Below are 10,506 nucleotides of genomic sequence, written 5' to 3'. Positions count from 1 at the left end.
AAAGCCAGGCATTGTGGCCGACGCCTGTAGTCCCAGCTACTTGGGAGGCAGAGGCAGGAGAATCACTTGAGCCCAGGAATCTGAGGTTGCTGTGAGCTGTGATACCACAGCAATCTACCCAGGGCAATAGCTTGAGGCTGTCTCAAAAAAAAAAAAAAAAATCCTCTTTTAGCTTTTTGAAGATAGATAATAAATTATAGTTGGGTATGTTCTTTTGATAACCTTAAACTTCTCTCTTTACTATACAAAAAAAAGAAGTCTCTCTCCTACATTCAGGTTACAATTTAGAAAGATTAAAAAGAGGAGGGAGTGGAAAAATTCATTAAAACTATCAACAACAAAAAAATGAGAATTATCTCAAACTGGCAACCATTGATTATATCATGACTTTTGTTTTAGTTTCCAAAAAAAAGCCACTGACCTCTTAAAAAAATTTTGAGAAGTCTGCTTATCAAAATGATGTCTATTTTACAAATTATTCTTAAATTGAGGGGGAAAAGTAGGCAATTTTCTCCCACATTAATGATTACACAGCAGTATTTTAAATCCCTCTATTTTTTCCCTTCATTTCAGCACTTAACATCATAACCATGTTATATCATCTTTGGTTCCTTAGAGACTTGGCCTGCACCCCAGTGTAGATGAACATCAGGCCCAGCATAGGGTCTGGCACATGGTTAAAAAGGATTCAATAAATATTAGTAAGTAAATGAATAAATAAATGAAGCCACTCTCCTAGAGGGAAGCTAGAACAGGAGAAAACTGGGAATGGTGTCTTAGAGCTAGTAAGAAAGTGAAAGAAACAAAGCATTTTAAAAGCTTCATAAGGAAGAAAAACCTTTGTGTGGAGTTAAACAAACAGGCCCTTATATGTCTGTATCACCAGAGAAAGACAAAAACCACAGGAGACCCAGAAGAGACAGTTTCAAGTTAAAAGACTTTCAAAAGTCAGGGTGCCTATTTAGACTTGCAAAACCAAGTTGCAAGTTCCCAAGAAACAATCCTAGCCTCGGGTATTACAACAGCAGTTTTCAGGTCTTGACTAAAAAGAAACAAAAAAACTCTGCTAAAAAATTCTGAAGAATTTGGCTGGAGAAAGATAGATGCAAAAGGGAAAAAGCTTAACCTAAAATAAATCTCAAAAAAACAATTAGGATCCCATTAGATCTGCATATTGGAATGTGACTCCTTTTCATTCTGAGAACTATTCTTGAATAAAATCCCAATGTAGCAATAAACGGGACTAAATCATCTTATATTATTCATTCGACAAACATCTGAGTGCCAGCTGTATGCAGTCACTACCCTAGGCAATGAACAAAAGAGACAAAGCTTCCAGGAAGCTTTCGTTCTAATGTCAAGAGATAAACAATAGGCTGGGCGCCTGTAGCTCAGCAGCTAGGGTGCCAGTCCCATACACCCAGGCTGGTGGTTTGAACCTGGCCCCCCACACCCCTGCCAAACAATGACAACTATAACAAAAAAATAGCCAGGCTTTGTGGTGGGTGCCGGTAGTCCCAGCTACTTGGGAGGCTGAGGCAAGAGAATCGCCTCAGCCCAGGAGTTGGAGGTTGCTGTGAGCTGTGACGCCAGAGCACTCTTACCAAGGGTGATAAATTGAGACTCTGTCTCAAAAAAATTTTAAAAAGAAAAAGAAAAAAGAGTAAACAATTGATGGAATGGCATGCCAGACTATAAGTGCTGTGGAAGAAAAACAACAGAGAGCAAGAAGCTCGAAGGATACTGGTTTAACCTAGTAGTTCTCAAAACTTAGCAAGTGGCTCGGCACCTGTGGCTCAAGTGGCTAAGGCACCAGCCACATACACCTAAGGTGGTGGGTTCGGATCCAGCCCAGGCCTGCCAAACAACAATGACGGCTACAAACAAAATATAGCCGGGCCGGGCATTGTAGCGGGCGTCTGTGGTCCCAGCTACTTGGGAGGCTGAGGCAGGAGACTCGCTTGAACCCAGGAGTTGGAGGTTTCCGTGAGCTGTGATGCCACAGCACTCTACCCAGGGGGACAGCTTGAGACTCTGTCTCAAAAAAAAAAAAAATTAGCAAGCATCAAAATCACTTTAAGAGGGTGGCACCTATGGCTCAAAGGAGCAGGGCACCGGTCCCATATGCCAGAGATGGCAGGTTCAAACCCAGCCCTGACCAAAAACTGCCCCCCCCAAAAAAATCATTTTAAGAGCTTATTAAATAAAGCAGAGATTTGGGGGCCCCAAACCCAAAGTTTTTCATTTGTAGATCTCAGATTGAATCCACTAATTTGGTAACAAATTCCCAGACTATTTTGATGCAGTAGTCAATGGACCACATTTGGAAAACTAATTGTTCTAACCCAAAGGATTAGGTAAACTATTTCATAGGCCTTGACTTGCTTCTTCATTCATACATTCATTCATTCAAAGACTTATTCAGTGCCAGGAACTTTGCTAAGCCCTTAAACTAAACAGATTCAAGAAATTAGCAGGCTAATGGAAAAAAAGAGGCACAAACTCAAATAACTGCAATAGAGTACTGTAGAGAGCTATAAAAGTGATATGTGTATGAGCCAGAGGATAGAAGTCTAACTCATTCTATCGGTGGAAATAAGAGTAAGAGTCCAACAAAGACATCCATAGGCAGGTAAGGAGTAAATGCGGGTATTGCAAGAAGAAAACAGCAGAGATGAGTGACAGAAGAATAGAAAATGAGGTTGCAAAAGTGCCCAGTGGTCTAGGAGAGTGTCTTATCCGTGTTAAGAATTCTGAAATTTATCTTTAGACAATGAAAACTCAGGGGTAGGGAACACTGGTGTGATCAGGTTTTATTTTACAAAAATCCCTCTGGATGCACAGTGCCTTCCTTTGAGGCACTGCTTTCTTCAAGCCAAGCACAGGGCCTCAAAATGTGTGCTTAGTAAATGTACAGTTAATTCAATTGAACAAGCTTTTTATCAAGTGCCCTCTTATAGATAAAAGACAGGTGATTACCTTCCCTGCAAGACACACTTTGGCCAGGATAAGACTTGTAAAATAGGTCTAGTATCCTCAATTATTGCAAACTACTCACCATACAACTGGACTCCCCCAGAGATTAGGTCAGGCCTTCATTGTTTAATTGTCTATCTCACCCATTAGACTTTAGAGTGCTCTGAAGACAGGGAGCATTTTTTTTTTAATTGAATGGTAACTTTGTACATTAATGCACTTCTGGGGTACAGCGTGGGGTTTTCACATGCAATCCGAAATACTTCCATCAAACTGGTCAACACAGCCTTCATGTCATTTTCTCAGTTATTGTTTTAAAACGTTCACATTCTACTCTTAGAAAGATTCACTTGTACCCCTATAAGATAAACCTCAGAAGTGATCCCTCCAAACCCCCTCCCAGGAGCATCTTAATAGATTCAGAATTCCAATAGCTCCAATAGGAGCTCTGAAACAAAGTAGTTCTCCAGACTCCAGTGATACTGGATAAATAAATGGCTGAATATAAGCAAATTTACCGGGTAGACTCAAGAGTTCATGTAGATAAGGTCATGGATAAGCCAGGAAATGCTTCAGAAACTCCACGTTCCCAAAACCCTTTTTGAGAAGCAGAATTTCTTGTTGAAGTGGGGTGGGTTTCATATGCACCTGTTTGAGAACTTTCCAAGCAGGAGCAAAAACGTTTACAAGTGCTATTAAAGATATCCAGCTTGGGCCTTGGGAAGAAGTTAGTTTAGCCTAAAAGAAGGGATGGGACGATGTCAACAAAAAGTTCACAGTGGGGGGGGTTCTTCAGCGGACTCTTGAAAACTGCATAGGTGCTTGCTACCCGTCTGTTTCTGCAGCATGAAAGCAAACTTTTGGGACTCTTAAGGCTGGAAGTAACCTGCACAAGGTCACACAGAAGTAGGTGAAGCCACAAATAAGAGAGATGAGGCATCTCTGTATAGATGACTCCTGTTTTCTCCAAAGTTGAGAGAGAACCCAAAAATACAGGAGGTAAAATTAAAGATTTTCCTCAGGAACAATTCTTAAAAAGAGGCAAGAGTAAAGAATTAGAATTTTTATTGGCAACCACAGTACTAACACTCCCCTTGACTGCACACAGTTCTTCAAATAAAGCATAAAACAGCTACCCAAGGGGTTTAACAAATGAGGACTGCTCACAGCACCAAAGAACATCCAATACTTCCCCAAATATTCTTCCAAAACACTACCAATAATGTTGACTGTTAAAACATTCAAGACAGAGAATAACTATGTCTTTGGAAATGAAATGATGAACATAAAATAACTATAATTCTCCTTTCCCCATTTGTTTTTTAACTTCCCAAGTTACAGAGTATTCGGGGTTGGGGAGGGGCTGCATAAGTCAAGTTCTACCAGTCTCTTTTTCAAGGAGTTGAACCCTAAAGGTGATTCCCCAAGCCCGGACGGGATGATTTTTCCATGCAGAGTAAACGAGGAGCCGCTTTGCTGGGCTTCCTGGTAGCAGACCAGGATTAGCGCCAGAGGACCGCAAAGTTCGGGAGAGTCGGTCTCGGACCCGGCCCGATACCTCCTTGGTTTCTGCCCTCTCCCGGTCCCCTGTGCCTAAGCCCGGCGATCGCGCCGGTGCGCGCACTGGGGGCCTTTGTTGGCCCGACCGCGGCCGTCAGCCTCGCGGGGCGGCGCCCGCCTCACCTCACCTGGCGCCCCCTCCCGCCCGGGCACCTGGCCCCGCCGCCGGGAATGAATGGGCCCAGGCCCCCACCCCTGGCCCTGCCCACCCGGCGCCCTAGCTGGGGCAGCCAGCGACGCCAGAGCACCGGGAGCCAGGCCGGCTCTCACCTTCCGCGCTCGCTCGGTTCTGCTCAGCTCCTCCTCCTCCTCCTCCACCGGCCGAGTGGCGGCGGCCCAGCCGGAGTGGGCGCCCGAGTGTGCGCGAGCTAGCGCTTCCCTTACTCCCGCCTGTCGCCGCTCGCGCCGGGGATCCCCTCAGGAGAGCGGCATCTGCGAGCGACGGGACAGTGAGGGGGGCGGAAGGGAACTAGGCGACGCGAGCAAAGGATCGCTGGGCTGAGGGGGTGGGGATGTGAGCGGCTCAGATGGCCTCCCAGGGAGGAGGTGGGAAGTCGAAGCGGAGGCCGCCTTCGAGGGGCTCCTGAGAACGCCGGGCTCTGCGAAAAAGGGAGGAAGAGTCTGGGAGGTAAGCGTCTGTGGACTGGACGGCAGAGCCTGGGAGGGAGGCGCGAAGGGCGAGCGCAGGGGAGGGAGGGTGCGGGGAAGCCGTGAGGGGGCGTCTACGGTGCAGCCGGCACCTTCAGCTCCAGCTGCAGCGCCCGCGGGGCCGCCTCCCCCGCCCGCGGCCCAGCTATTGTACGCCGGGGCCGGCCCCCACCTCCCTCCTCCGCTCCGTCCCGCCCCTCCCCCGCGAGGCTGCGGCGCCGGCGGAGCCCTGCCCGCCCCGCCTCCCGCAGGTGGGAGGGGGCGGGGAGAGCTGGACAGAGCTTGGAGAGCCAGACCAGCCCCGGCCCGGAGGAGAGCTAGCGCCTGGGATGACGTCATCGGCGCGTGACGCCACGGGCTGGGGAACACCGGCTGCTTCGTGACGTCATTGCGTCCGCTTCTCTTTGGCGGTAGCTCTGAGGTTGCAGGCTGTTGTTTGTTTGGTTTTTTGTTTGTTTCTTTTTTGGTAGAGACAGTCTAACTTTATTGCCATCGGTATAGTGCCGTGGCGTCACAGCTCACAGCAGTCTCCAACTCCTGGCTTTACGCGATTCTCTTGCGTCTTGCCTCAGCCTCCTGAGTAGCAGGGACTACAGGCGCCCACCACAACGCCCGGCTATTTTTTTTGTTACAGTTTGACCGGCCCGGGTTCGAACTCGCCACCCTCGGTATATGGGACCGGAGCCGCCCATTGCAGGCTGTTTTGACAGGACACTCCTCCTGGAAGATTGTGGAATGATTTCTGGGAGGGCTGGTGATGAGTCAGGAATGAAGAAGGCTAACTCACTCAGTTTGGGTCCTTCTCAAGTTACAAAGCGCCACAGCCACTGTGAGCTCATAAACAAGGGCTAAATTGAAAACTATCTGATCTCGTGTGATCCCAGAGCCAGACATCTATTATTTTGTTTGTGGGGGGGGGAGCAAGGGCGGGGGAGTGGGGGACAAAGAAACGATAACAGAAGTTGGAACCATCGTGAACTGACGTAGAAGAAAATGGGCTCCCTTTTCCTTTTTGCTCTGCCATGGAGGCTACTTTCAACCTACACTTTTTCCCTGAGCTTCAATTGTGTATTTGCCAGTACCTCCCGAACAGCACTACGTACGCACCCCGCTGTATCTCAAATTCATCATGACCAAACGTGGCAAGGCGTTAGTGGTTAAGGGCCTGGAATCAGATTGCCTGGTTTCAGATCTTAGGTGTACGTATGTTAGCAAAAGGACCTTTACTTTTTAAGCCATAATGTCTCAGTACTAAGTAGTATCTGTGTTCTTGGTTCTCTAAGCCTCAGTTTACTATAATAATGACTACAACTTAACACGTATTAAGCCCTTTAGAATATTAGCTATTACTATGGTTATTTCCCCAAAAACTTAGGTTACTGTTATATTCCTTCCTGGTCTCAATGAATGGACCATCATTCCCCAGCCCTCTAAGCTAGAGACCTAGACATAGATCGCCATTCTTCCTGGCAACATCCACATCAAATTGGTCACCAGCTCTTGTAGATTCCCCTAAATATTTCTCAAGTTCTTACCCATCTCTTTCTCCACTACCATCACCTGAACAACCATTAGTCTGTTCAAATCCAATCTATTTTTCTCACCAGTCACCAGAGTAGCCTCTTAAAATCTGATGATGTCCTTCCCTGTTTATTTATCCTTTATTTTTTTTCCTTCCTCTTTTAAACACTCTGAAATGGGGCAGCGCCTGTGACTCAGTGGGTAGAGCGCCGGCCCCATTTACCAAGGGTGGCGGGTTCGAACCTGGCCCCCGCCAAACTGCAACAAAAAAATAGCCAGGCTTTGTGGTGGGCGCCTGTAGTCCCAGCTACTCAGGAGGCTGAGGCAAGAGAATCTCCTAAGCCTACGAGTTGGAGGTTGCTGTGAGCTGTGACTCCACAGTACTCTTACCAAGGGCAATAAAATGAAACTCTGTCTCTAAGAAAAAATAAAAATAAACACTCCAAAATGAGGCAGTGGCTCACTGAGAGGACAAGACCGGTGATTGACGGAGCTCAGAAATTCCAAATTGCTGGGCGTTATAGTGGGCACCTGTAGTCCCAGCTATCTAGAAAGGCTGAGGCAAGAGAATCACTTGAGCCCAAGAGTTTGAGGTTGCTGTGAGATATGATGCTACAGCACTCTACTGAGGGCAACAAAGTGAGACTCTGTCTCAAAAAAAAAAAAAAAAAAAAAACACACTCTGAAAGGACTTTATTGCTTTGCAGATAAAGTCCATACTCCTTAACTTGGCACTTCACGACCTGTATGTTTACACTAGCTTTTTTAGCTTCATTGCACACCATATATCTTTTGCTCCAGCCACACTGAAATACTACTTAACCTTTTAACACATTTCTTCATGTCTCTGAGCTATTCTCTCCTTATCTCACGGGCCACCACTTATTCTACAAAACCAAACTTGAATGTCATGTTCATTTATTCATTTCACCAATATTTTTGAAGTCTCTTGGAGCCTTAACAATGCTATAATCCTATAGTACTGCCATCTTTTTATGGTATGTAGTATGTACTTACTCCTTGAGTTCTTTGAAAGCAAGTCATATTCCTATCCACATCCCTAGTGCCTAGAATAGAGCTTGACATCGAGTAGGAATCAATATGTTGTTAAGATGTTTGTTTGTTTGTTTGTTTGAGACAGAGCCTCAAGCTGTCGCCCTGGGTAGAGTGCCGTGGCATCGCAGCTCATCACAGCGATTCTTGCCTCAGCCTCCCAAGTAGCTGGGACTACAGGCACCTCACCACAAGGCCCGGCTATTTTTTGGTTGTAGTTGTCATTATTGTGTGGCAGGCCCTGGGCTGGATTCAAACCCACCAGCTCTGGTGTATGTGGCTGGTACCCTAGTCACTGAGCTACAGGCGCCAAGCCTGTTAAAATATATTTAATAAATAATCGTATTGTGCTTAAAGTGCTAGGTACTGTTCTGAGCACTTTACAGACATTATCTCCGTTAAATCTTTAACAATCTTTTAATATAGATAATACTGTTAATCCTCCTTTTCATCATATGTATGAGAAAACTGAAACATAGAGAGATCAGGTAACTTATCCCTAGGTCGTAACCTAATAAACTGATTCTAATCTGGACTGTGTTTGCATGGTCTCTGTGGTAGTCAGAAAAACGGGGTCATTGTCCAGATTCTAATCCCCAGGAGCTATGTATACCTTCGAAGACAAAAAAAAAAAAAACCTTTGCATATGTGATTAAATTAAGGTATTTTTGTTTTGTTTTGTTTTGTTTTTTAGTTAAGGATTTAGAGATAGAGACTCTTCCCATGAATTTCACTCTCTCTTGAAATTAAAGATTTTGAAAGCAGACTCAAGAAGATGGAAAATTCTCCCTGGGAGGCCCTCCAGAAAGGAGCAGATTCCTGATGAGCCTTAATCTTAACCTATTGACATTTTATATAATCTTAGCTATTCTGACTTGTGAACTACAGAACTGTAAAATAATAAATGTGTACGTTTTAAGGTGCTGCATGTGCGATAATTTATTACAGCCGCCATAGGAAACTAATATAATCTCCAATCCAGGGTGACTGCTCTGTGCTAGCAAATACTAACAGCATACGAAGAGTTATAACTGTCCACCACAGCTGCAGCTGAAGCTAGAGATAGACTAGAAGTAGAGTAGATGGGGCATAGGATAAATATGTACAATATATGTCATTGATAGGTTCTTAGAGGCTGCAACTTTAGGCAAAATAATGAAACCAATTTTACCATAGAGTAATTGATATAAATTAGAGTTAAGTTCCTGCAGCATATTTATGGTTACACTATCACCAAACTTCTGAATAAAGGCAAAACTCTTTTTCTTTCTTTCTTTTTTTTTTTTTTTTTTTGTGATAAGGTCTCTGGTTAGAGTGCAATAGCATCATCATAGCTCACTGCAACCTCAAACTCCTAGTCTCAGTCTTGTTTGTTTAGGTTCTTTTTTTTTTTTTCAGTTTTTGGCTGAGGCCAGGTTTGAACTCACCACCTCCAGTATATGGGGCCAGTACCCTACTCCTTGAGCCATAGGCACCACCCCAAACTCTTGGTCTCAAGTGATCCTCCTGCCTCAGCCTGCTTAGTAGCTAGGACTACAGGAACTCACTATCACACCTAGCTAATTTTTTTGTGTTTTTTGTAGAAATGGGGTCTTGCTGTTGCCCAGGCTGGACACAAACTCCTGGCCTCAAGCCATCCTTCTGCCTTAGTCTCACAAAGTGCTAGGATTACAGGCATGAGCCACTATAACTGCTATAAGACAAAACACTTCTAATATTGAACATTCAAATAAATGTGAACTGTACATATATTTAGTAAAAATTAGTGTTCTCTTGGGCAGCACATACACTAAAACTGAAATAATACAGAGAAAATTAGCATGGCCTCTGCACAAAGATAACACGCAAATTCATGAAGCTTTTCATATTTTTTCAAAACCAAAATGAGATATCATCTCATCTCAGGATGACTATTATCAAAAAGACAAAAAATAACAAATATTGGTGAGAATGCAGAGAAGAGTGAGCTCTAGGGCCAGGCAGGGTGGCACATATCTGTAATACCAGCGCTTATGAGGCCAAGGCAAGAGGATTGCTTGAGTCCAGGAGTTAAAAATTGGCCTTGGGGGAAGACTAGCCTGGACAACATAGGAAGCCCCCATCTCTACAGGAAATTTTAAAAATTAAACAGGTGTGGTGGCACACACCTGAAAAATTAAACAGGTGTGGTGGCACACACCTGTAGTCTCAGTTACAGAGGAGGCTGAGGCAGGAGGAACACTAGACCCCAGACATTTGAGGCTACAGTGAGCTATGATTCCCACCACTGCATGCCAGCCTAGGCAATAGCATAAGACCCTGTCTCTAAAATACAGAAAGAAAGAAAAGAAAAGAGAACTGTTATACACTATTGGTGGGAATAATGTAAACTAGTTCAGCCACTATAGGGAACAATACAGAGATTCTTCCAAAAACTACAATTAGAATTACCATATGATTTAGCAAATATCATTTCTGGGCATTTATCCAAAGGAAGGAAAATCAGTACATTGAAGAGACATGTGTACCTCTATGTTACTGAGGAGAAATGTGTACCTCTATGTGGTGGCTATTACAATAGCCAAGATACAGAATCAACCTTGGTGCATAAGAACAGATGAATGGATAAAGAAAACTTGGTACAAATATTCAATGGAATACCATTCATCCATAGAAAAGAATGAAATCCTGGGCTCGGCGCCTATAGCTCAACCGGCTAAGGCGCCAGCCACATACACCTAAGGTGGTGGGTTGGAATCCCCAGCCCGG

The 10,506-nt window shown here is 44.7% G+C and overlaps 1 protein-coding gene and 1 non-coding gene across 2 annotated transcripts in view; one reads left to right on the top strand and one right to left on the bottom strand.

The window, feature by feature from the left end:
- PAK1 (p21 (RAC1) activated kinase 1) overlaps positions 1-5,040 on the bottom strand; it is a 182,530-nt gene extending 177,490 nt beyond the window's left edge. The window contains exon 1 of the mRNA XM_023511940.1: positions 4,807-5,040. The gene's annotated coding sequence lies outside the window, so the exon portion shown is untranslated. The remainder of the gene's footprint in view (positions 1-4,806) is intronic.
- A 4,483-nt stretch (positions 5,041-9,523) lies between these two features.
- On the top strand, positions 9,524-9,630 carry LOC111724471. The gene has a single exon (XR_002772772.1). It is a non-coding gene; the product is annotated as a U6 spliceosomal RNA (small nuclear RNA).
- The last annotated feature ends 876 nt before the right edge of the window (positions 9,631-10,506 follow it).

This window comes from Otolemur garnettii, unplaced genomic scaffold (assembly GCF_000181295.1).
Source record: "Otolemur garnettii isolate 467f Iridium unplaced genomic scaffold, OtoGar3 scaffold00001, whole genome shotgun sequence".
NCBI lineage: Eukaryota > Metazoa > Chordata > Mammalia > Primates > Galagidae > Otolemur > Otolemur garnettii.
Note: the sequence above shows the minus strand (reverse complement) of the source record. Positions and strands in the feature narration are given on the sequence as shown.